The sequence below is a fragment of the Monodelphis domestica genome, chromosome 2, assembly GCF_027887165.1.
Source record: "Monodelphis domestica isolate mMonDom1 chromosome 2, mMonDom1.pri, whole genome shotgun sequence".
Taxonomy (NCBI): Eukaryota; Metazoa; Chordata; class Mammalia; order Didelphimorphia; family Didelphidae; genus Monodelphis; species Monodelphis domestica.
In genome coordinates, this window is record NC_077228.1 from 525,419,779 (window position 1) to 525,446,468 (window position 26,690).

Below are 26,690 nucleotides of genomic sequence, written 5' to 3' on the forward strand. Positions count from 1 at the left end.
GACATCCCCTCGTTTTCCAATTTTTGGCCACCACAAAGAGTGCAGCTATGAATATTCTTGTACAAGTCTTTTTCCTTATTATCTCTTTGGGGTACAAGCCCAGTAGTGCTATGGCTGGATCATAGGGTAGACATTCTTTTATTGCCCTTTCAGCATAGTTCCAAATTGCCCTTCAGAATGGTTGGATCAATTCACAACTCCACCAGCAATGAATTAGTGTCCCCACTTTGCCACATCCCCTCCAGCATTCATTACTTTCCATAGCTGTCATGTTAGCCACTCTGCTAGGTGTGAGGTGATACCTCAGAGTTGTTTTGATTTGCATCTCTCTGATTATAAGAGATTTAGAACATTTTTTCATGTGCTTACTAATAGTTTTGATTTCTTTGGCTGAGAACTGCCTGTTCATGTCCCTTGCCCATTTATCAATTGGAGAATGGTTTGATTTTTTGTACAATTGATTTAGTTCTTTGTAAATTTGAGTAATTAAACCTTTGTCAGAGGTTTTTATGAAGATTGCTTCCCAATTTGTTGCTTTCCTTCTGATTTTAGTTACATTGGTTTTGTTTGTACAAAAACTTTTTAATTTGATGTAGTCAAAATTATTTATTTTACATTTTGTGACTCTTTCTAAGTCTTTCTTGGTTTTAAAATCTTTCCCTTCCCAAAGGTCTAATAGGTATTCTATTCTGTGTGCACCTAATTTACTTATAGTTTCCTTCTTTATGTTCAAGTCATTCACCCATTCTGAATTTATCTTGGTGTAGGGTGTGAGATCAACACCTAATCTTTCCCACACTGTCTTCCAATTTTCCCACCAGTTTTTATCAAATAATGGATTTTTGTCCCAAAAGCTGGGGTCTTTGGGTTTGTCATAAACTGTCTTGCTGAGATCATTTACGCCAAGTCTATTCCACTGATCCTCCTTTCTGTCTCTTAGCCAGTACCAAATTGTTTTGATGACCGCTGCTTTATAATATAGTCTGAGATCTGGGACTGCAAGTCCTCCTTCCTTTGCATTTTTTTTCATGATTTCCCTGGATATCCTTGATTTTTTGTTCTTCCAAATGAACTTATTTATGTTTTTTTTTTTTCTAATTCAGTAAAGAAGTTTTTTGGTACTTCAATGGGTATGGCACTAAATGAGTAAATTAATTTGGGTAGGATTGTCATTTTTATTATGTTAGCTTGTCCCACCCATGAGCAATCAATGTTTTTCCAGTTGTTTAGATCTAGTTTTAACTGTGTGGAAAGTGTTTTGTAGTTGTGTTCATATAGTTCCTCTGTTTGTCTCTGCAGATAGATTCCTAAGTATTTTATATTGTCTAGGGTGGTTTTAAATGGAATTTCTCTCTCTATTTTTTGCTGCTGAGAAGTGTTGGAAATATATAGAAATGCTGATGACTTATGCAGGTTTATTTTGTATCCTGCAACTTTGCTAAAGTTGTTGATTATTTCGAGTAACTTTTTGGTTGATTCTCTAGGATTCCTTAAGTAAATCATCATATCATCCACAAAGAGTGATAGCTTGGTCTCCTCATTGCCAATTTTAATACCTTCAATTTCTTTTTCTTCTCTAATTGCTACTGCTACTGTTTCTAGTACAATGTTAAATAATAGAGGTGATAATGGGCATCCTTGTTTCACTCCTGATCTTATTGGGAATACATCTATTTTATCCCCATTGCAGATGATGTTTGCTGATGGTTTTAGATATATACCGTTTATTATTTTTAGGAAAGGCCCTTCCATTCCTATACATTCTAGTGTTTTCAATAGGAATGGGTGTTGTATTTTATCAAAGGCTTTTTCTGCATCTATTGAGATCATCATGTGATTTTTGTCAGTTTGCTTGTTAATATGGTCAATTATGTGGATGGTTTTCCTAATATTGAACCATCCTTGCATTCCTGGTATGAATCCTGCCTGGTCATAGTGGATGACCCTTGTGATGACTTGCTGGAGTCTTTTTGCTAGTATCCTATTTAGGATTTTTGCATCTATATTCATTAGGGAGATTGGTCTATAGTTTTCTTTCTCTGTTTTTGATCTGCCTGGCTTTGGGATCAGTAACATGTTTGTGTCGTAGAATGAATTTGGTAGAACTCCTTCTTGGCCTATTCTGTCAAATAGTTTGTTTAATATTGGGATTAGTTGTTCTTTGAATGTTTGATAGAATTCATTTGTGAATCCATCTGGACCTGGGGATTTTTTCTTAGGGAGTTCTTTGATGGCTTGTTCAATTTCTTTTTCTGAAATGGGGTTGTTAAGATAATTTATTTCTTCCTCTTTTCGTCTAGGCAATTTATATTTTTGTAAGTATTCATCCATATCACCTAGATTACCATATTTGTTGCCATATAATTGGGCATAGTAGTTTTTAATGATTGCCTTAATTTCCTCTTCATTAGAGGTGAGGTCTCCTTTTTCATGTTTGATACTGTCAATTTGGTTTATTTCTTTGCTTTTTTTAATTAGACTGACTAGTACTTTGTCTATTTTTTCAAAGTACCAGCTTCTAGTCTTATTTATTAAATCAATACTTCTTTGACTTTCAATTTTATTAATTTCTCCATTGAGTTTTAGGATCTCTAATTTAGTCTTCATCTGAGGATTTTTAATTTGTTCACTTTCTAATTTTTAAATTTGCATGCCCACTTCATTGACCTCTGCCCTTCTTAATTTGTTAATATATGAACTCAAGGATATAAATTTCCCCCTGAGTACTGCTTTGGCTGCATCCCATAGGTTTTGAAAGGATGTCTCATCATTGTCATTTTCTTCAATGAAGTTATTAATTGTTTCTATGATTTGTTCTTTAACTAACTGGTTTTGGAGAATCGTATTGTTTAATTTCCAATTAATTTTAGATTTACCTCTCCATGTTCCCTTACTAATTATTATTTTCATTGCATTGTGATCTGAGAAAGTTGCATTTATTATTTCTGCTCTTTTGCACTTGTTTTCAATGTTTTTATGCCCTAATACATGGTAAATTTTTGTAAATGTACCATGTGCTGCAGAAAAGAAGGTATATTCCTTTTTGTCCCTATTTATTTTTCTCCACATGTCTACTAACTCTAATTTTTCTAAGATTTCATTCACTTCTCTTACCTCTTTCTTATTTATTTTTTAGTTTGATTTATCTAGTTTGGATAGAGGAAGGTTCAGATCTCCCACTAGTATAGTTTTTCTATCTATTTCATCCTTGAGTTCCTCTAGTTTCTCCTTTAGAAATTTGGATGCTATGCCATTTGGTGCATACATGTTGAGTACAGATATATCCTCACTGTCTATACTGCCTCAGGATGTAATTACCTTCCCTATCTCTTTTAACTAGATTTATTTTTACTTTGGCTTTGTCGGATATCATGACTGCGACTCCTGCCTTCTTTTTGTCAGTTGATGCCCAATAGATTTGGCTCCACCCTCTTACTTTCACCCTATGTGTATCTACCTTTCTCATATGTGTTTCTTGTAGACATTATATGGTAGGGTTTTGGACTCTAATCCACTCTGCTATTTGCTTGCATTTTATGGGTGAGTTCATTCCATTCACATTCAGAGTTATGATTACTAGCTGTGTATTTCCCAGCATTTTGATTTCTGCTCCTTTATCTGCCTTTTCTTCTTTCACTATTTCCTTCTACACCAATGTTTGCTTTTGAACAGTCTCCCTTGTTCCTACCCTTATTTTACTTCCCTTTCTACCCCCCTCCCTATTTATCCCCCCTTATTTTCCCTATAGTCTTTCTAAAATTAACCCCCTGCTCCCTCCCTCTATTGTACTACTTCCCTCCCCACCAGATCATTTGTTACCCTTCCACTCCCCTATAGGGTGCAAATCTATTCTCTGCCCCCAATGGATTGGATTGTTTTTCCCTCTTTGAGTCACTTTCAAAGCATGTAAAAGTTGAGTATTTCCTGTCTCAGACCTCTTCACCCTTCCAGTGTCTTGATGTTCTCCCCCCTCCCACCATGAGCTTCTTTATGACATATAAATTTACCCCCATTTGTTTCTTTTCCCATTTCTTTTAATATTAACCTATTTTAAAGCTCTAGTTATATATATATATATATATATATATATATATGTACACATATATATATATGCATACTCATGCGTATGTATTTTTGCATGCATATATCTATATACCTATTTATGTCTTGTCCTTTCATCCTATACAGTTTGTTGCTGTTCCCTCTAAGTATACTTCTTTTTGCTGCCCAGGTAATAAAAACAGTTTTTAAGAGTTACCAATGACCTCTTTTCTTATAGGGATACATATCATTTTAATTTATTGAGTCTCATAAATTTTTTTTTTGTTTTTCTTTCCCCCCCTCTTTTTTAATTACCTTCTGATGATTCTCTTGAGTTCTGTGCTTGTACATCAAATTTTCTGTTCAGGTCTGGTCTTTTCTTTACGAATTCTTGAAATTCTTCTATTTTGTTGAATGACCATACTTTCCCCTGAAAGAATATAGTCAATTTTACTGGGTAGTTGATTCTTGGTTGTAGACCTAGTTCCCTTGCTTTCCAGAATATCGTATTCCATGCCTTTCTTTTTTTCAGTGTGGATGCAGTCAGATCCTGAGTTATCCTCACTGTGGTTCCTTGGTATCTGAATGACTTCTTCTTGGCAGCTTGTAATATCTTTTCTTTGGTCTGATAGTTCTTGAATTTGGCTATAACATTCCTGAGTGTTGTCAGTTGGGGATTAAGTACAGGAGGTGATCTGTGGATTCTATCAATCTCCACTTTTCCCTCTTGTTCAAGGATTTCGGGGCAGTTTTCTTTAATAATTTCCTGTAATATAATGTCCAGGCTTTTTCTTTTGTCATGGTCTTCTGGTAGGCCAATAATTCTTAAATTGTCTCTCCTTGAATGATTTTCTAAATCCTCTGTTTTGTGAATGAGATGCTTCATATTTTCCTCAATTTTTTCATTCTTTTGGTTTTGTTTTATAGTGTCTTGCTGCCTTGTGAGGTCACTCGATTCAAGTTGTTGTATTCTGGTTCTTAAAGACTGGATTTCATCCTTAGTTTTTTGGTCATCCTTTTCCTTTTGGTCCGATTTTCTTTAGAGGTCATCTTTCATCTTCTTCACCTCATCTTTCATCTGTTTTGCCTCATCTTTCGTCTCCTTTGCCTCATTTTCCAGCTGGTTGATTTTGGCTTTCAAGACACTATTTTCTGTTTCCGGATGACTTATCTTAGTTTTTAAGTTCTTTTCCCAATTGTCTTCAGCCTCTCTTAATTGTGTTTTGAATTGCATTTTGAGTTCTTCCAAAGCCTGTATCCAATTTGCTGGGATTTCTGATTTTTCCTTTGCTGGTTCCTCCCCCTCTGTTTCATTTGCTCTTTGCTCATTAACTGTGCAGAAGCTGTCTATTGTAATTTCTTTCTTCTTTTTCTGTTGTTTGCTCAAGTTTATCCCTTCTTTGCTCCCTGTATTTGGCTGTGCTCTTGCTCCTCTCATTTTGCTTTGGTTTGGGGGTTGTCAGTCTCCCCTCTTGGGGCTTTGTCAGATCTCTTGGTGCAGTCTCTAGGGGAGAAATGTTAGCTTCCCTGTCCTCTGGAGGCTTTTGATTAGATTGAGTTCAATTGGGTTGGGCTGTATGTGGTATGAAGCACTGAGGCTCTGAAGACTCCTGGAAGGCTGGGCCGCCCAGGCTCTCTCCAGTTCTCTCCAGCTGCTTCTCAGCTGTCCCCAAGTGCCTTTGCCAGCCTCCCTAAACTCTGAGTTCTGATGGGATTAGTTCAACTTGATTGGTCTGGATGTACCCGAGGCAAGGGTGAGATTGGAGCCAGATGGAGGGACCCAGCCACCACCCGTTTCTCCCTGGCTTCCTCCCCGCTGTCCAAGCTGGATGCTCCAAGCCCGGCGCCCCACTGCTCACAAGGTAGACCCTGCAAACCAGCACCTTTGCCCGCTCAGAGGTTCCTGCTGCTGCTGGGGGCTCAGCCCTCTGGGTTGTGGGGGAGGGGTCCTGGGACCTTCGCTCTGCCTTCTCCTTAGCCCTGAGTATTCTTGGATTCTGGCTTTTGGGGGGCGTACCTTTTGATTCAAGTCCAGAAGGAGGGTTCCCCGCTTCTGTCCTGTTGTTCAGATTGAATTTCGGTGCCCTAGGAGCATTCAGTCTGTATCGGTAAGGAAGGGTCTTCCACAAGGTCTGAACTTTTGCTGCTTGCTAAGCTGCCATCTTGACTCTGCCCCCTGTTGTTCTTTTAGATAAGTTTTGTTATAATTTTTTCTAGTTCTATAACATTTTGGTTTTTGGTAGTTTGATAGGTAGGGCACTTAATAAGTAAATTAATTTAGGTACAATTGTCATTTTTGTCATATTCATCCTTCATTTTTTTAAAAGGACAATGACATCCCAATGTTGGGGTCAGGGTACAAATGTGTTCAACTGTCTGATTAGTTTCATAGGAATTCAGAAGACTTTATCACAGGTCTGGTATAAATAATCCATTAGTCTATTCGACATTGTAAGGACCAGAATGTAAAGGGTTAATATAAAAGGTTGGACTAGATTATTTAGGTTTTGGGTCACCAGGAATTTGGCGACATGGAGATGTCATTAAATTTTTGCAGTTCACATCTTTTGAACAACTGCAATTCTGCTTTGCTCATGGAGTACAACTCTTTCTTTGATATGGGCATGCCATGTTGGGCAGTCCTGTACCAGGATCTCCCATGCCCCACAATCAATAGATACCAAAGTTCTTCAGAGAGACCTTGAGAGTGTCTTCATATTCCTTCTGATCTCCATGTGGATACTTGCCTTGGGTGAGTGTCCATAAAATAGTGTTTTAGACAAATGGGCATTTGGCATTCAGATTACATGGTCAGCCCATCAGAATTGCATTCTCTGCAGCAGAGTTTGAATGCTTAGCAGTTCAGCTCCAGAGAGGACTCATTGTCTGGTACCTTATCATGCCAGGTGATCTTCCAAATCCATCCAAGACAATTCAAATGGAAGTGGATGATTCCTAATGCTGTGTCCTTTCTTTTGCCCATCCCCAGTGCAATTCACCATTGGTAAATGTATTCCTGGTCATCAGACCTGATGGAAATCTTTTGGTGGATTGATCTAGCTTGCATTTCTGTCTCCTCTGATGTCAGGGATCCAGGCTATCACTCTAAAATCAAGATGTCCATTTCAACTGTCTCAAAATAAAAATGGAAAGACCACGTCAGCAACTCATAATTACAGAACCTTTGGAGGCTGGGGAAATGTTTCAAGAATCCTTTATTGATTCTTTTTTTCCTTATGAGTGAATATTGGAAGTAAAATAATTTCATGGCATTTGGGCTTCTCCATTTTGGAGCCCATCATCATGCTTTAAATACTGTTAAGAATTAAAGAGTGAGAATATTGTATCGCCATATGGGTCTTAATTTGGGCTTTAACGATCAGAGTGAAACTTAGTTCAGCGCCAGTTTATTTTATCCAAAATGTTGCTGTCTGGTGACAGTTGGTACTGATAAGCTGAGTCAGAGCACTTAAGAGAATGAAGCAGAGGAAATCTTTGGAGACTAAAGAGGTTTGTTGGACAAAAAAAGCGTGGGGGGTGATCCGTGGAATATTTGTAATCTCTCTCCAGGTCCTTCTAGTCAAGGCCATAGTTTTTTCTAGCCCATGTTTCTTCTGCTCCTCCAGAACATGGGGTGCTTCTCAAAAATTCAGGGGACCCATGTGACAACCTCACTCAACTGGCTTGCCAAAGTGGTCCAGTGGCCAGAAATCTGATGAATTCTGCCAATTCCAGAGTAGCTCTGTTCTCTTATTATTGCCTGTCTGGTTCCCTACCTTCTCCTTGTTACCAAGGCAGTTTGTATTTGGCCAGGCTATCCCTAAGGCTGTCCACCACAACCCTTTTCAAATATGCTCACTAGTCTTCCACCAAAGTCTTTTTGCCACCATTGACAGAAACACATCATGTCAGATGGCACCCCATTAATCACATGTATTCAGACTTTTTCTTGAAAAGAAGGGGAAAGGGGGCAGCCGGATGACTCAATGGATTAAAAGCTAGACTTGGAGATGAGAGGTCCTGGGTTCGAATATGTCCTCAGACATTTCCCAGCTGTGTGACCCTGAGTGAGTCACTTGACCCCTATTGTCTAGCCCTTACAGTTTTTATGCCTTGGAACTAATACACAGTATTGATTCTAAGATAGAAGATAACGGTTCAAAGGGGAGGAAAAAAGAAGAGTATATATTTATTAAGCACACCAGCCAAAAAAATATATAGATTGTTGACTTGGGGGAAATTATTAGCCAAAAAAATTGAAATGTCAATATAATAGTTAACTTCTTTGAATGGGCAGTTTACTCCCAAACTGTAAGCTCCTGGAAAGTAAGATGTATGTGTTATTTACTTTTATAGCCCCTAGAACCCATCATAGGGTCTTACATATAAGAAGCATTGAATCATTATCTATAGATCACTTGGAATCCTTTTCCTAACAAAAGTAAGCTTTGAAAATAATTGAAGACACTTTCACAAAGAAATGGGGCTTTATGCATTCTTGTTTTCTTAAGGCTATAAGCTACTCTATTTATTGCGTTCATGCCCCCAGAGGACACTGAGCTAGGCATAGAGGAGGCCATTGTAGCATATCCCTCCTCCTCCTCAAGGAATTGTTTATGCAATTGGGCATATCAGGTATAAACACAATAAGAGAACTATGTTTGATGGTCTTTGCTAAATGAGTGGTAGAGATTATAGATGTTTCTGAAGGATGGAGAAAATCACTGTGAATACATCAATCAAGGGAGGCTTCACGAAGCTGAAGACACTTGATACCGATGTCAAAATATGAGCAGAATTTGATTGGATGAGGGGGTAGGAGGGAACAACATGAGTCAGGGCACAGAGGCAGGAAGAAAGATGCCATTTGTGGGAGGCAGTGATTAAATGATTCTGGCTCCACTGAAGGATGCTTCTTGTCAGAGGAATACAAGAAACCGGGATCACAGATTATAGCTTTAGATCTAGATGGAACCTTAGAGGGTAATTAGTCCAATCTGTTCATTTTGCTAATGCTGAAACTAAAGCCTGAGAAGCTGAGATGACTTCCTGATAGTTGAATAGGCAGGATTGAACTATGGAAAAGGCCAAATGTATAACTCCTGCCTTGTCAACACCCATAATCCAATTCCTTCAAGTTCCACAAGTGGTGATGAAGTGATATGTTAACTTTCAAATTGAGGACAGGTTTTGCGTTTTCAGTTCAGATCAACAAACATGTATTAGTTGAAGTTTATACAAGGTAAGAGGCAGTGTGGTGTAGTGGATAAAGAACCACCCTAAGATCTGGAAAGATCTAGATCCAATCTCATCTCTGACACAAAGCAGTTGAGGGACTCTGGGTTAAGTCCCTTAAACCTTCTGACTCCTCAGACCATTCTCTAGAACTGTAATTTGCAAATAAGGTTCCAGTTCACTTCATTGGAGGGGATTTCCTCACTAGAAATTCTCTATATTAATAAAACCATGTTAACTAAAAAAAAAATAAAGTAAATCAAATTCCAGGTTCTAGTGCTCTACACCAATGGTGTCAAAGTTAAATAGAAATATGTCCTCTAAACCAGATATAAGTATCTCTGTGGGTTGCATATTGACTTAGAAAGCCACATATTACCATTATCTGGATTTTATTTATTTTTATTTATTTTATTAAATATTTTCCATTTATATTTTATTCTAGCTCAAGTTTGACATCTCTGCTTTATATGATACTTTCTTCCCTTCTTCCTTCCTTCCTTCCCTTTCTCCTTCCCTCCCTCCTTCCTTCTTTCCTTCCTTTCTTCTTTCCTTCCTTCATTCCTTCCTTCCTTTCTTCTTTCCTTCATTCCTTCTTTCCTCCCTCCCTTCCTTCCTTCCCTCTCTCCTTCACTCCCACCTTCCTTCTTTTCTTCCCTTCTTCTTTCCTTCCTTCCTTCCTTCCTTCCTTCCTTCCTTCCTTCCTTCCTTCCTTCCTTCCTTCCTTCCTCATTGATCTCAGCATTTAACTCACAGTCTTTCTCTCCACTGATTGTTGCCCTCATATAGACTTCAACACATATGTGGATGCTCCCTCAAATCCCTTAATTTCCCAGTTCCCTAAATCATTCATTAACTATGACCTCCTCCTCCTCCTTCTACTCTACTGCACTTCAGCTACACACAGAGATGGTCATACCCTTGACCTTGCCATCATTCACAAGTCTTCCAACCATTCCAGGATGGGAAGGAGCCTGAATAAATTCATGGAGGCAGGAGAGAGCATAGGGAAGTAGGAAAAACTGGGAATTTATTTGATCAGGAGATACCTAGATTTTAATAAGGCTTTTGACATTCTCTATGTGGGTAATCATGAGTTAGCCATGGCAGCTTTCCAGTCTTACTTTCTTCATATGCATCCATATATCCACATGTATGTAATTTTGGTGTGGGCCCGTGATTTAATGGTGTAGAGAACTCTGGTTAAGCAAACTTCCTCGGCCAACCCAGAGAAGCACCTGATCAACAACATAGAGCCTCACAGAGTTGCTTGGGAACCCTGAGACATTAATGGAATTATACAAGGTCACAAAGCCAGTTTGGAGCAGAGGTGGGATCTGAACCCAGGTCTTCCTCATTCCTCTACATCTATATAATGGGATGCATAATATAAGTCATGGGGATCTTGTGAGGAATAAATGCTTTGCCTTAAAGTGTAATTGTAAATGTTAATTATTGTCAATAACTACAAAGTACAGAGCGTGAAAGGCTATCACTGAAAAGTAGACAAACACTTGGTGGCAAATATTAGCTGATGGTGCCACTGATGGTCCACTCCAGTATGTCCACTCCAGTCAAGTCAATATAAAGTTCTTATTAGCAAAAGTCACTGAATTGTAATGGTTGAAAAGACCCAATGTTGCCTATCATCTAGTTAGAACAAGAACAACAATAATACTAGGATAAAAATCATGAGGAACCTAGGCTATTCAACAGATAGAAAATCTAGGCTTGTGGTTAGGAGAATCTGAGTTCAAATCCAACCCCAGACTTTAGGAATAATAACAATACATCCCCCCCCAGGATTATCATAAAGATCAAATGAGATAATACTGATCATACTAAGGTTAGCATAGTACTTAACAGAGTAGGTATTTAAGAAGGGTTGGCTATTAATATTAATAATAGCAGTTAACAATTACATAAAACTTTAAAGTTTATAAAGAACTCTAAACACAATTTGATTTGATCCTGAAAAAAGAATGTGTAAGACTTCAGAGTTATAAAATCTCCCATTTTATAAATAAGGAACTGAGGCATAGGGAGATTAAGTGACTTGTTCAAGTTCACACAGCTAGTAAATGTCTGAGGTGGGATATGAACTCAGATCTTCTTGACTGGATCCAGAGTTCAATCCACTATGTCATCTAGCTACCAAATGGGAACTTAATAAATGTTTTTTTTTGTTTTGTTTTTCTTTAACCCTTACCTTCTGTCTTAGAATCAATACTGTGTATTGGTTCCAAAGCAGAAGAGTGGCAAGGGCTAGGCAATGGGGGTCAAGTGACTTGCTTAAGGTCACACAGCTAGGAAGTGTCTGAGGTCATATTTGAACCCAGGACCTCCCATCTCTGGGCTTGGCTCTCAGTCCAGTGAGCCACCCAGCTGCCCCCTTATTGATTGATTTTACAAGCCAAAGTTCATAAATCAAAATTAGCTCAGCAATGGGAATTATTCCTAAATATGTTGGCCAACCTAAGGGAGATCCATTGCCCTTTTCATCTGCTTTTAGAATGCATTATTTCCATGGATTTTTATTTATTCAACCTAACATTGTACCCTGGCCACATAATCTGGTTTATAAAACATCTTGCCTGAAAAATAGTTTCAGTTTCAAGGGATGTACGTTGAAAATAGGCACATAATTACATTCACATTGGCCTCATCCATATAAATGAGTGCAGCTGAGGCTGTTATAATTTTATCCTAACATTAATGGGAAAAATACCCTGTGTCACCATAAGTCAGTTAGTCTTTCAACAAGTAGAGTTTCCAGGGGCTGAGTAAACTCTCTATCAAAGGGACTAAATGACTCATCGTTTATGGTACAGTGGAAAGAGCAAGAGGACTCTAAACACCACCACCTTTCATTGCTAAACTCCTATCAGTGCCTCGACTTCATTTCCTTGCACTCTCTTCTTAACTCTCCAAGGCTGGCTTCTGATCTCATTATTCAACTAAATTGCTTTCTTCAAAGTCACTAACAATCCCTTAATTGCCAAACCTAATGGCCTTTTCTCAGTTCTCATTCTTGACCTCTCTTCAGCCTCTCATCCTTATCACCCTCTTCTCAATGATACTCTTCTCTCCAGGTTTTCATGGCTTTGCTCTTTCCTGATTCTCCTTCCTGTCTGACTTCCTCTTGTTAGTCTCCTTTCCTGGTTTTTTATCCAGGCCACACTCACTGCTCTGGGGTGTCCTCAAAGGCATTCTTCTCTTCTCCCTCTCTTAGTCTGATAGTCAAGAGAATGGTTAGGGCTGGATAAACAGAAAGGTGAATCATTAACATAGAATTGATAATTGAATCCATGGGAACAAATGAAATCATCAACCAAAGGGATAAAGGAGAGGGAAAAGATCCAAATAGAGGAAGTGACTTGTCCAAAGTCACACAGAGGACCACAAGGTCATGATTTTATGGCTATGTTTAAAGTGCTGAAAATCTTCTTATCTAGTCCAAACATCTCCCATTTGATAGATGAAGGAAAACAAAATCTATTTGTGGCAACTCATTTCTTGCTCAGTGAAAAAGAGATCTCAAAAGGAGAGAGGGAGAAAGAAGGGGTAACTTGAAATAGTTAGATGGCTCAGTAGTTAGAAAACAAGGCTGGAGTTGGGAGGACCTGAGTTCAAATGTGGTCTCAGACACTTCCTCGTTGGGTGACCATGGTCAAGTCATTTAACCCCAATTACCTAGCCCTGATTTGCCTTAGAACCAATACTTGTAATGATTCTACAACAGAAGATAAGAGTTTAAAGAAAGAGACAGACAGAAGGAGAGAGAGAGGGAGAAACAGAGAGAGAGAGAGAGAGAGAGAGAGAGAGAGAGAGAGAGAGGCAGAGAGAGAGGCAGAGAGAGAGAGGGAGAAGGAGAGAGAGAGGGAGGGAGGGAGAGGGAGAGAAACAGAGAGACAGAGAGAAACAGAGAGACAGAGAGAGGGGGGAGAGAGGGAGAGGAAGAGAAAGAGACAGAGAGAGAGAGGGAGAGGGAGAGGGAGGGAGAGAGAAAGAGAGAGACAGAGACAGAGAGACAGAGACAGCGACAGAGACAGAGACAGAGAAGAGACAGACAGACAGAGACAGAGAAATAGAGAGGGAGGGAGAGAGGAAGAGGGAGCGACAGACAGAGAGAAAGGGAGAGGGAGAGGGAGGGAGAGAGAGACAGAGACAGAGACAGGGACAGAGACAGGGAGAGGAAGAGAGAGATGGAGAGGGAGAGAGAGAAAGACAGAGAGACAGAGGGACAGGAGGAGAGACAGAGAGACCGAGACAGAGGGACAAGGAGGGAGAGAGAGAGAGAGAGACAAAGAGACAGAGGGACAGAGACAGAGGGACAGGGAGGGGGATAGAGAGAGAGAGAGAGAGAGAGAACAGAGAGCCAATACTAAGAGTCATACAGATATGTCTTCCTTGATGGCTAAAAATGGGCTAGAACATCAGATTTTTAATGACACAGCTGCACCTGTTGGCAAAGTTCACCCTGCAGCCATGGAGTCATGGAGATGGAATTTCCAGTATGAAAATGGCAAATCAGATGGTGATATCACAGTCCCAACTGTTCATGGGAATTATGAATTCTACCATGTTAATATCCACGATGAGTGTGTGTGATGTTTGGAGAGAGAGAAGCTGTTTTCATTCTGAAAGCTTTCTGTCATTCCAAAAACACTAGGATGACTTTGGATGCAGAAACCTGAGACCCATGACAGGTGGACTCTGTTTACCAGATTTTCGGCGGCTGCCCTGCACAGATGTATCCACAATCTCCCATTTGTGCCAGACAGATTTTGCCATTTTCCCCAAGATTTCCCAGCACTATTTTATACAGGTTAGTGAGCTGTTCCAAAGAAGCTGTGCCTCTTTTTTTAAGTGAGTCAGTGAGATTCCCTGAGTTTTCCTCCTTAAAGAATTCATATCTAATAATAAAATAGCCCTGGGACGGCTTCAGGTTTCAATACCAGGTGGAATTGGACACGCAGCCACACCAAGATAAGAATGTCATTTTTAATGTGGAAGTTGAGCTGATGGCTTTGGGTATGGTGGGCTCCCCCCCCCCCCATTCCCTGGAGATAAAAGCCTTTTGTTGGTCTGCTTTCAACCAAGTACTTGTGAATGGAGCCATGGACATTTCCCAGTGAAAACAGAGAAGGTTGGGGCAGTAACTCCATGCTGATCTTGGAAAGCAGCAGGAATTTCAGAAAGATGAGATGAGGCAAGCACAGTCTGGGCCTCATATTGGGGTCACACAGTAAAGTAAAGGCTGGGTCGCTTCTAGTAACAGAGTCTCTTCCCACAGAGTCCTGGAGGGGCTGCCAGAGAATAGTTCCCGTAGCCTCAGTAATCTGAAGCAGACTGAGACCTATGGCTCAAGCAAGATGGTTTGGCCCTGTCATCAGCATAGTTGTATGGAAGGAATGCTGTGATTAGAATAAGATGATCTGAGTTCAAGTTCTGGTCCAGATGTATGATCTTTGGCAAGTTTTGTAACTTCTCTAGGGCTCAGTTTCTTCATCTGTAAAGGGAAGGAGGGAGTTGAACTCAGCATCCTGCAAGGTCCCTACCAGTTTTAAATCTATGATCCTATGATCCCAGTTCTCTTATCAGTTGTGTGTCCCGGGATAAGTCATTTATCCTCTCTCGGTCTGTTTCCTCATCTATAAAATGATGGCTGTTGGACTTGATGATACCCTCTCAACTCCCTTCTAACTCTCATAATAATTTCTAAATTCTAACTAACAAAATTTTAAGAAGAATTCTTGATAAGAAAAAAAATTAACAGTTTTTTTTCCTTACGAAGAATTCTTTTTTAAATGATTAAGTTGGTTGATCTTGTGGATACCAGAATTTGTTCCTATCAAGAATATTTTTAATTATTTTAATTTATTTTAATTAATAATTAATTTATTTTAATTATTATGTAAATTCTCTCCCTTGTCAATTTACAATCTGGTCCTAAAACTTGGGGTTCATCGGATCTCACTAGGCTACAAAGTTTGGGGTTCTAGATTGCACGTTGACACTCTCTCCTCTTCCCTTGCAGAACGGGAAAGAAAAAAACAGAAGCATCTGTAGCAAATAGCCAGGCCTCTCTCTGGATATTGGAAGGAGGATGTGTCAAACCCTGCGGATAATTCAGTTTCCTCAAGTTGTCGCCTTGTTCGCTAATCATAGGACCATCGATTAAATGACGGGCAGGTCCTTGGAAAGCGCTGATCGGAATCCCCTGGTTTTGTAGGTGGAGAAACCAAGGCACGGAGAAGTGGAGTGGTTTACCCAGAGGAAACAGGAGCAGAAAAGCAGTCGGCGTCTGACTTTGCCCCTGGAGCTCCTCTGTTTGCGTCGCGCCACCTTTCCATCCTTTAGAGCTGGAGTCTGCTCTCCCCACCCAGGCTGTGAACCCCTCAAAGGCGCGGCAAGTGGTGTTTCCTTCTCTTTTCCCATCGTGCACGCAGCGGAAGGCAGCCTAGACTCCGGGGTTCCTTTCTTGCTCCTTTTACTGAAATGGCCCCGAGTGTCCTCTGGGCAATGTTGGCCCACATCTCCTCTCCCTCCCCTCCCGGCTGACCCCGCTTCCAACTCACATTTGACTCGCCTCCTCCCCAGAGCTCCTTGCAGACAAGGCAAGGGCTGGGGGCTGATTAGCGGACCATGACGGCGGGCTCCGGGCAGCTTTGTCCCCCTCTCACGTCAGCCTCTTCCAAGTGTCACTTTCATGAGTTCTCCCCCTTTCAATACCTTGGCCGGCGAGAACCAACTCCCTGCACTTTCTCACGGTTTGTGTTACAAATACGCTGCTCGCTTTAATGACTGGATTAATTAACTATATCAGAAATTACCCTTCTCTGTTTGCTTATTTTTCCCGGCTTTCTTTCTGTCAAGATCCTACTTCAGAATTGTCAAGCGCCCCCCCCCCCCGCCCCCTCCTCCTCCCTTGAGATCGCAGCATTTTCAGAAATACTGAACACCAATTAATTTGTCTCATTTGCATGAAAAAGTGCAGAAGATGTCTTTTTACATAATTAACTATATTTTGCAAGTCATTAAAACTCTCGGAGCCCCGCACACAATAGGCACCCATTTACTGCTTGGGAGATAAGTACCTTTTTCTGAGAGGAGCAGACAGAGAATGAAACGGGCTGGGCCGGAGGTGAGCATTCTCTGGGTGGATGATGCATATTCATGAGAAGCAGCGGCTCCATTCCCTTTGGGTGGGAGCCCCTGCCTGGTGGGCTCAAAAGGGTTTTTTCTGCAAGTGTTCCTTTTGCAGAGGACAGAGGCTGGCTTCTTTGAGGGAACTGGGGGGCGAGAGAGCCATTAGTGCTGCCTGGCAGGAGGAAAACTGGGCCACCCCACAATCCCCCTCTGCAGAAACTCACCACGTTCTTCCCAGGTCTCAGGGCTTAGGTCGCACACCACCTTGTTGTCCAGCCTTTTGTCTGCTTAACTTCTCTCTCTACTGGCCAGTGGGATCTCCTTGGGAATAGAAGCTTCTTGATGATGGGGACTGTTTCTTTTCTGGTCCTTTCTATCCCCCAGAGTCCAGTATAATAGCTGGCACTGATCAGGTGCTTAATTCATGTGTTTTTCCCTCCTTTTTCCCTTCATCTCTGTCTCTCTGTCTCTGTGTCTCTGTGTGTGTGTGTCTCTCTGTGTTTCTCTGTCTCTGTCTCTCTCTCCCTCTCTCTCTCCCTCTGTTTGTCTGTCCGTCTGTCTCTCCCTCCTTTTCTTCAGCATCTGGCACACAGTAGGTGTTTAATAAAAATTTGTTGACTGCTTATTTTCTCTCTCTTGCCAGATTGCAAACTGGTCAGTGGGATCTCCTTTAGAATAGAAGCTTCTTGAGGATGGGGACTGTTTCTTTTCTGGTCCTTTCTATCCCCCAGAGTCCAGTATAATAACTGGCACTGATCAGGTGCTTAATTCATGTTTTTTTTTTCCCTCCTTTTTTCCTTCATCTCTGTCTCTCTGTCTCTGTGTCTCTCTGTGTGTGTGTCTCTCTCTGTGTTTCTCTGTCTCTGTCTCTCTCTCCCTCTCTCTCTCCCTCTGTTTGTCTGTCCGTCTCTCTCTCTCTCTCTCTCCCTCCTTTTCTTCAGCATCTGGCACACAGTAGGTGTTTAATCAAAGTTTGTTGACTGCTTATTTTCTCTCTCTTGCCAGATTGCAAACTGGTCAGTGGGATCTCCTTCGGAATAGAAGCTTCTTGAGGATGGGGACTGTTTCTTTTCTGGCCCTTTCTATCCTCCAGAGTCCAGTACAATAGCTGGCACTGATCAGATGCTTAATTCATGCTTTTTCCCTCCTTCTTTCCCTTCATCTCTCTCTGTCTCTCTGTCTCTCTCTCTCTCTGTGTATGTCTCTGTATCTCTCCCTCCCTCCCCCCTCTCTCTCTCATTCTCCCTCTCTCTCTATCTGTGTCTGTCTCTCTCTGTGTGTCTCTCTCCTTTCCTTCAGCATCTGGCACATAGTAGGTGTTTAATAAACGTTTGTTGGCTGGTTGCTTGGTGTTCTGAGGCCAACCAGCAGAAGTGGGGTGAATGCTGATGCTGGAGTCATGGATTAAGCACATAGACCTTTTTAGGCATGGTGCTAAGTGCTAGAACTACAAAGGCAAGAACAGAGCATGCTTTGCCCTCCAAGAGCTCATACTCCTCTGGGGGAAAGAGGCACATAATAGGTATACAAATAAGCAAATAAAAAGTAATTTTTAACTGAATTGTGTTTTACCCTGCTCTTTTCCAACCAAGACCCAAATGGAAGTCTAGAGAAAGCAGGTCATATTTAGAAAATCGCTAATAGATTCTCATCTCTCTTTGCCCATTTATTAGATGTATGATGTAGTCGTGGGAATAGAATGTAAGCTCCTTGAGAGCAAGGGCTTTCTTCAATCATACCCCCAGCACAGATACATTTCTGACTTTCTCTGGACTTGGCCTCAGTCTCTGGGTCAAATTTTTCCTCTGTACCTCCTATATTATTCCACTGATTTCAAATGAGTTTCGAAGTCCCTCCTAGATCTGATCTTTAGGCTTTATTTTTCTCTCTATGTCTAGAGGTTTCACAATGTTAACTGCTTCTATGGGATCTGACTTAGAATCAAAGAATCATAGACTCTTGGGTCAGCTCATCCAGCCTTTCATCCAATAGAGGACAACTGTGGTACAGAAGAAGAAGAAAAAAGACTAGAGGGGCAGCTAGATGGTTCCGTAGATTAAGAACCAGAGCTGGAGATGGGGGTTCCTGGGTTCAAATATGGTCTCAGATTCTGCTTAGCTGGATGACCCTGGTCAAGTCACTTAACTCCTGTTGTTCAGCTCTTACTGCTCTTCTACCATGGAACCAATATACAATATTGATTCTAAAGTGGAAAGTAGGGGTTTAAAAAAAAGACTAGATTTAGTGTCAAAAAAACTGGTTTTGAATACTGGTTCTACTGCTAATTAGTTCTAAGACAGGGATTCGTTTGTCTTTCATGGACCCCTCTATCTTCTCATATGGAGCCTATACACTCATGAGGTAAAATATTTTAGATTTTAGAGAAATTTCAATTAAAATAATGGTTTAATTTTCCCCTATAACAATTTCTCAGAACCTTTTTTAAAGGGTCCATAGACCAGTAAGAACCTCTGTTCTACAGACTCTTTAGGCCTTACTTTCCTTTTCTCTAAAATGGGAATGATTATGTCTGGCTCAATTCATGCAATTATTATGAGGGTTAAATAGACTAATGTATATGTAACAGGGATGGATATAGGTATTACTGTGTATGATATTGTTGGCCAGTATATGTCACCATTTTCTTCTCCCTATTCCCAGTTCACTCTTTATACCTGCAAGTTATATAATTCCCTCTTCCTCATTTCTACTGGAACCCATTCAATCCCTTTCTCTGTTGATTTATTTTGTACATGTTATATAAAAAGATAAATATCATCACAATAGCTCTGAGCCCCCAGTTAGGAAGATGTCTGATATTTAAACAAAGCCTTAACTTTCTAATTTAAATAAATATCTATGTCTAGATAACTGCTGGATTCTTTATGTTTGGGCCAAAATAAGAGTATAGAAAAACTTCAAGTAAAAAGATGAGCAGAATATAGCATAGTGTCTGTATGCCAGTCAATTCTCAAATCTCTCTTATATCTATAAAATGTTATAGCAGAGTCACAGATTGATAGCTGGAAGGGACCTCAGAGATCATCTGGTCCAATCCCTTCATTTCACTGATGAAGAATCTGAGACTCAAGGAAGTTGAGTACTTTACCCAAAGTCATAGGCAGTAAGCATCTTGGAGTCACCTAGAACAAGTCTACCTTCTTCCGCATGCATAAAGATAAGGAGAGACTTTAGGGTCTGGTGGCAGATCACTGGATTTAGAGTTGGAGGATATGGGTTCAAATTCTGCTTCTATTACTACTCATGTCACCTTGGGCAAGTCATTAAATCTTAGGGCTTCAGTTTCTTCACCAAATTAGAGGGTTCAACTAGATGGATCTTGATGTCCCTCACAGATCCTCATCTATGATCCTAAAAATCATGTCTCTCTTCAATCTAATCTTCCCCAGCCTTCTTCCTATTGTCATCATTCTTGCTTAGTCATTTCAATTGTGTCTGACTCGTTGTGACCTCATTTGGACTATTTTAGTCAAAGATACTGGAGTATCAAGGTTATAACGATACCCCATTAAGTGATGTCACCTCCTTCTCTAGCTCATTTTACAGATGAGGAAACAGAGGCAAACAGGATGAAGTGACTTGCTCAGGGTCATACAGCTAGTTTGCCATTTCCTTCTCCAGATCATTTGACAGATGGGGAAACTGAGGCACACAGGGTGAAGTGACTTGCTCAGGGTCATACAGCTAGTTTGCCATTTCCTTCTCCAGATCATTTGACAAATGAGGAAACTGAGGCACACAGGGTGAAGTGACTTGCTCAGGGTCATACAGCTAGTTTGCCATTTCCTTCTCCAGATCATTTGACAAATGAGGAAACTGAGGCACACAGGGTGAAGTGACTTGCTCAGGGTCATACAGCTAGTTTGCCATTTTCTTCTCCAGATCATTTGACAAATGAGGAAACTGAGGCACACAGGGTGAAGTGACTTGCTCAGGGTCATACAGCTAGTTTGACATTTCCTTCTCCAGATCATTTGACAGATGAAGAAACTGAGGCGCACAGGCCAAAGTGACTTGTCCAGAATCACACAGTAAGTGTCTGAGGTCACATTTGAACTCAGAACAGTGAGTCTTCCTGACTCGAGCCCCTGCATTCTGTGCGCTGTGGTCCCATCTATCTGCCAGCCTAAATAACCTGATTAAGTCTGTTCAACCATTTTTCATCTCTTTCTGGACCCCTCACAATTCTGGGGCAAAAAGAGGGGCTACTTGTTGCCACCAACCTGGGTTTAGAAAATGGTTTATACCCTTCCTTGATTATCCCCCCCCAACACACACACACAAACACACACACACACACACACACACACACACGCACACACGCACACACGCACACACGCACACACACAGGACTTCTAATAACCAGGATCGGAGGTATCCCTTTGTTACATCTGCTCTCTCTAAGCATGACTCCACTTTCCTTTGCACTGTCTTATGGGAGAATAGGTCAGAGATTTCTGGGAGGATGCTTTGGACCCATTGCTTTTACTGTCATGTTAACCAATAATCCTTCCTAAATTCTACTTCCAGCTGACTGATTATAACAATTTTCAGTTGATAATTTCGGAAAGGAGCAAAAGCAGTCCAAGGGCATTAAAGAATCATCTTTGACTCTTCATGGGCTATCACTAGAACCTTGATGGGGGCTTAGGCTTTCTTTGGAACCCCCAACTTGTCTGTGGGTGGCAATTTGGATAAAGATCCTCAGAGATTATATGGACCACATGAGTATAGCCAAAAATATATATAAAGCAAATGTGAAATAATTTGAGTGGGAAAGGACCCTAAAAATTCAGACTAGGAATGAGGAAAGCCTTCCTATTGAAGGTGATACCCGAATGTTCACTTCTGAGCTTAGCCAGCCCATGTGCCATGGTTCAAAATCATCCACCATCTTCCTCCTGCCTCTCTATTCACCAATCTGATCATCTCCCATTAAGCTTTCTCTAATCTGCCAAGTTTTCTTGTTCCAGGAAGTCTTCCCAGATTGAGTCAACAAAATCCTCTATGACTCCCTCCTTCTGCTTTCTACTTTTTCTTTTCTCTTTGCCCTCCAATCCCAAATCATGCACATTCCTGGCGTATTCTTCAGGTGCTCTTTTGATGTAATAAATCTACTGCCCTTATTTTGTAGTGTGTAATAACTCGGATTATAACAGTGCTAAAACTGTGTTTTAACAATTAGCCTTCAGCTGTGAATGAATAAGTGGATTGGTGATGCATACATTATAGAGAGAAGCCAACAAATATGTCAAGGAATCCAGGGAAGCGAGCACTAATAGTAGAAGGAGGATTTTAAGACCATTGGCTCAGAGATGTCCATTGGCTTTTCTATTCATGAGAGAGAATATTCAGTGTAGTGTTTGCTTAGGAAATAAAATGATCATATTAATCTCTTCAGGAAAAGGAACACAAATATGATCAGAGAAAGTGGATTCTCTGAACCCCTCCTACCTTCTGCTCCTGATGCCACCCCTTCTGATGCTACCCTTACGATGCTGTATTTATCTCCCACATCTACTATTTTTTATTTATAGGCCACATCCCTCATTAGTCTGTAAAATTGTTGCAAATTGGGACTTTTGTAAATGTTTCCCATTTTTAAGAAGGTAATAAGAGATAAGTGAGAAGTGCTTCCTCGTTGATTAGTTGGCCAAATCAGAATCCTGAAACTGACGCATTAAATCTCTTTCCTCCTTCGGGTCTCCATGGGCTTATCTGTAGAAGAGATGTCTGGAAATGACCTCCAAGATCTTTTCCACTACTGAAGGATGGGTCCCATCAGCCTAAAATTAAAACAAAGCCTACTGTGGGAAGGAAACTTAGAAATCCCCCAGTTTTACTGACCCCATTTAAAAGCAGAAAACAAGGACCCAGAAAAAAAAGATTTGTCTGAGGTTAAATGGCTGGATACAGTGATGAATCTGGTACCAGAACGATGAGTTCTTGACTTTCAGTCTAGAACTTGTTCTACTGTAACATTTTGGTGAGATCCAACTCAACAGCTCCATGCTACATATTTGGGAATAATTGGAGAAGAAGAGCTTTTCGTCACTGGAGATGGAATGAATATCCATGGGAAATGGAAAGAATAATACAGAGCAGGATATAATGACATGCTGACTTCATTATAAACCAGGGCCAAAATGTATGCGTAACAGGGTCAAGGAGGGAATATGTCCTTGGCTAGGGATGAGAGCATAGTCCCTTTGGGACCATTTCCTCCAGAATTCTATATGAGATGGCACCAGGTACTGATGTCATCTAGGAAGGCAGATAATTTAGACTTTAGGCAAAGGTTCATGAGAGTAGAGGAAAAGAGGAAAGTTGGAGTTAGTTCTTGCTAAACCAAGGATTAGAACTGGGAAGGAAAGAGAAGATAGAATGAGAAGGAAGTGGGAAATGAATATGGAGTCAAGATGCTATCCTGTAGCTGTGTCTGGATCAAACTGCTATAAACAGAAGGCTTTCCCCTCAATTATTCAGGTTTTTACCCTAGAACAGTTACGTAGGTGTTACAAGGGATAGAGTGCCAGTCAGGAAGACCTGAGTTCAAATCCCATTTCAGACACTTACTAGATATATGACCTTGGCCAAGTCACTTAATCCTGTTTGCCTCACTTTCCTAATCTGTAAAATGAGATGGAAAAGGAAATGGCAAACCACATCAGTATCTTTGCCAAGTAACCCCAAATGGAGTCATAAAGTCAGACATGACTGAAATACTGGACAATAACAACAAACCTTAGAACAGACATAAGAATTGTCAGACACAAGACCACATTGTGACTAAAACACTGCGGTGTAGCCAAACCAGATTAAAATGTAATTGGGAAATATTTAACAAAATAAAAATATAATAAAACATAGATGATGGTAATTTATAGTTTTCTAAGTCAATATGAAGCCCAACATTTCTATTTGTTTGATATAACCGGTGTAGTGGACAGAGAACTGCCCTTGGAATGAGGAAGAGCTGGGGTCAAGCCCTCCCTCTGACACATAGTGTGCAATGCTGGACAAATAAATCCCTTAACCTTTCAACACCCCAGGTATTTGTCTATGGCTAGGAGCTTCAGAAGAAGCAACGATCTCCTTTGATGGAGAGGTTTCTTCTCTGGAAGTTCCCTACTCCTTCAATGAAATGCCAGGTCATTAAGAGATGAACATGAGCTCCTATAGCCAAGGGAGGCTTAATAGACGATATAAAACCAGTTATAACTGGAAGGATTCTCTGAATTCAGATAGGCAAAAGGGAGATCAGGGAAAGAACAAAGCCCAAAGGAAGAACAAGGATAAAATTTGAAGAGTCCAGTTGAGCCCAAGCTCTCCAAAAAGAGGCTTCATTAATAAATAAAGAACTGAGACTAATCCAAGTTCATAGTCACTGGACCCATCTACTAGAACCCTACTTCCCCATGCTATTCACTTTTCAGGCATTTTCCCTTGTTCTTGGCCTGAAAGAATGTATCCTTTTTTCCAAGAAAGTAAAACTTTAGCATTAAAGTATGCACATCGAGGCCTTTTGCAAAATGTGGGACTTGAAGGGGCTTGAAGGAAATCAGGGAGAACCAGAGGCAAATTTCGAGGGGAAAAAAATGCCAGGCCCTGGAGATGGCCAGTAAAAAGGCAGCAAGTTGACATTTGGGGTATCATGGTGTTCAGCTTCCTCCTTATGAAGGTTTTAGCAGCAAATGCCTAGAAAATTTTTCTTCTAACAGATTTTTGCCCTTATCACTTTAAGTGACTCTGAGCTAATATATTCATCATTCATTCAGCAAATTTTTATTATGGCCCTAGGACCTCAGTGTCAGGGTGGACAGAGAACAAGATGCAATGTCAGATTTTCCCCCCACTGCAATAATTCTTGAAGACAAGGCAGGGAAACTCACAATTCTTACAGAGAGAGAAGAGAGAGGAATCTTAGAAGGATTAAAGTAAAAATATGATTTTTTAACCCTTACCTTTCATCCTAGAATCAAAATTGTGCGTTGATTCCAAGGCAGAAGGGCAGTAAAAGCTAAGCAATGGGGGTTAAGTGACTTGCCTAGGGTCACACGGCTGGAAGTGTCTGAGGTCAGACTGGAACCTAGGACCTCCCATTTCTAGGCCTGGCTTTCAACCCAACTGCCCTGCAATATGAATTTTGTTTGTTTCTTTGTTTGTTTGTTTCATCTAGGAAAAATATGCCATAGAACAATGGAAAGAATAATCCTTAAACCCAACCATCTGTACTCTGGTTCATTTTCCTGATGGTAAATCTCCAAAAAAAATCAAAATGGAAACTTTAAATATCCTAAATTGTAGAAAGACTTAAGAACATGATGCTTATTTAAGCTGCACAGCATGGTGAAAAGAGGGCTGACTTTGGGATCATTCTACGTAGGTTCAAGTCCAGCCTCTGTCATTTCCTAAGACATTTGGAAGTTGCACCATTTTCCTTGGACTGGGATTACTCTTCTCTAAAATAAGGCAGTGAGACCAGGTGATGACTAAGAAAGCACAAAAAAGTAGTCCACATTTCTGGAGCTCTCGAAGGTTTACAAAGTCCTTTTCAACATTATAATTCTCTGGTTATATAGTTCTAGTTAAATCAAAAGTAAAAAATAAATAAATGTGTGTGTGTGCGTGTGTGTGCGTGTGTGTGTGTGTGTGTGTGTGTGTGTGTGTGTGTGTGTGTGTGTGTGTGTGTGTGTGTAGTGGTGTTATTCAAATGGTTTTGACAGAATGGGACAAACCCAAATTCCTTTAGTCATGAAGCAGGGCTCTGGCACCCTAGCCTGGTCCAAGTTGGGGTCATGGGATCCTATATAGAGCCAAAGCAAAAAGGGACCTCAAAAGCCATGCAATTCAAAGTTTTCTCCTTATAAATGAGGAGACAGAGACCTAGGAAGTTAGGAGAATTGCCTGGGGTCATGTAGGTAGTCATCAGATAGATGTAGAATTTGAATCCAGTAGTTGGGTGGCACAGTGGATAGTGTCTGGTCTGCCTTCAGGAAGACTCATCTTCCTGAGTCCAAATCTGGCCTCAGACATGTATGACCTTGGGCAAGTCACTTAATGCTGTTTGCCTCAGTTTCCTCATCTGTAAAATGAGCCAGAGAAAGAAATGGCCAGCCACTCCAGTATCTCTGCCAAGAAAACTTCAAGTAATACTTACTAGCTGTGGGACCCTGGGAAAGCCCCTTAACACTGTTTAACTCAGTTTCTTCATCTGTAAAATGAGCTGGAGAAGAAAGTGGCAGAATCTCTGCCAAGAAAGCCTCAATGGAGGCCACGAAGATCAGACCTGGATGAAGAGGACTGAACAACACATCTCTGACTTCAGAACTAATGATTTTGCTTCCATATAGTTCAGCTCCTTCATTTTAGAGAGGAGGAATTTGAAGTCCAAAAGAGGTTGTGGCTTGCCCTGGGTAGAGAGTGCTAGAAATACAGCCCTGATACTTGGCTCAAATCCAAGGATTTTTGTTTGTTTGTTTGTTTTTTCTCTATTTTATGCTGTGCCATCAAGCTCTAAAATGATGTTTTGGCTTTTGTGAAATTTATTTTCAAAGGTTCAAAATCATGGCTGGTTCTTCATAGTCCAAGCGATGAGGGCTTCCTGCATATCCACAGCAGACCTGGGATCTTCCCATCTCCTCCTGTACCACACATCCAATACTATTGTGATTTTTTTCACACAAGTTTGAGCCCAATTATCTGGTCCAGCCACCACAGACAGTCCCATTATTTTCTGCAAAGCCAATATGGCTTTCTAAAATGGTCCAACCCCTGACGTGTTCTCAGAGACTTCAGTTTTCATGGCGACGGCGTCCGATACCAACCTCTGACCCAGTTCTTCAGCATCTCCTCTTCAGTGGCCTTTGCCAGCTGGATGCCAAGCTCCTAACCTAGCCTTCCTCATCTCACGGATGCCGAGCTCCTAACCTAGCCTTCCTCATCTCACGGATGCCGAGCTCCTAACCTAGCCTTCCTCATCTCACGGATGCCGAGCTCCTAACCTAGCCTTCCTCATCTCACGGATGCCGAGCTCCTAACCTAGCCTTCCTCATCTCACGGATGCCGAGCTCCTAACCTAGCCTTCCTCATCTCACGGATGCCGAGCTCCTAACCTAGCCTTCCTCATCTCACGGATGCCGAGCTCCTAACCTAGCCTTCCTCATCTCACGGATGCCGAGCTCCTAACCTAGCCTTCCTCATCTCACGGATGCCGAGCTCCTAACCTAGCCTTCCTCATC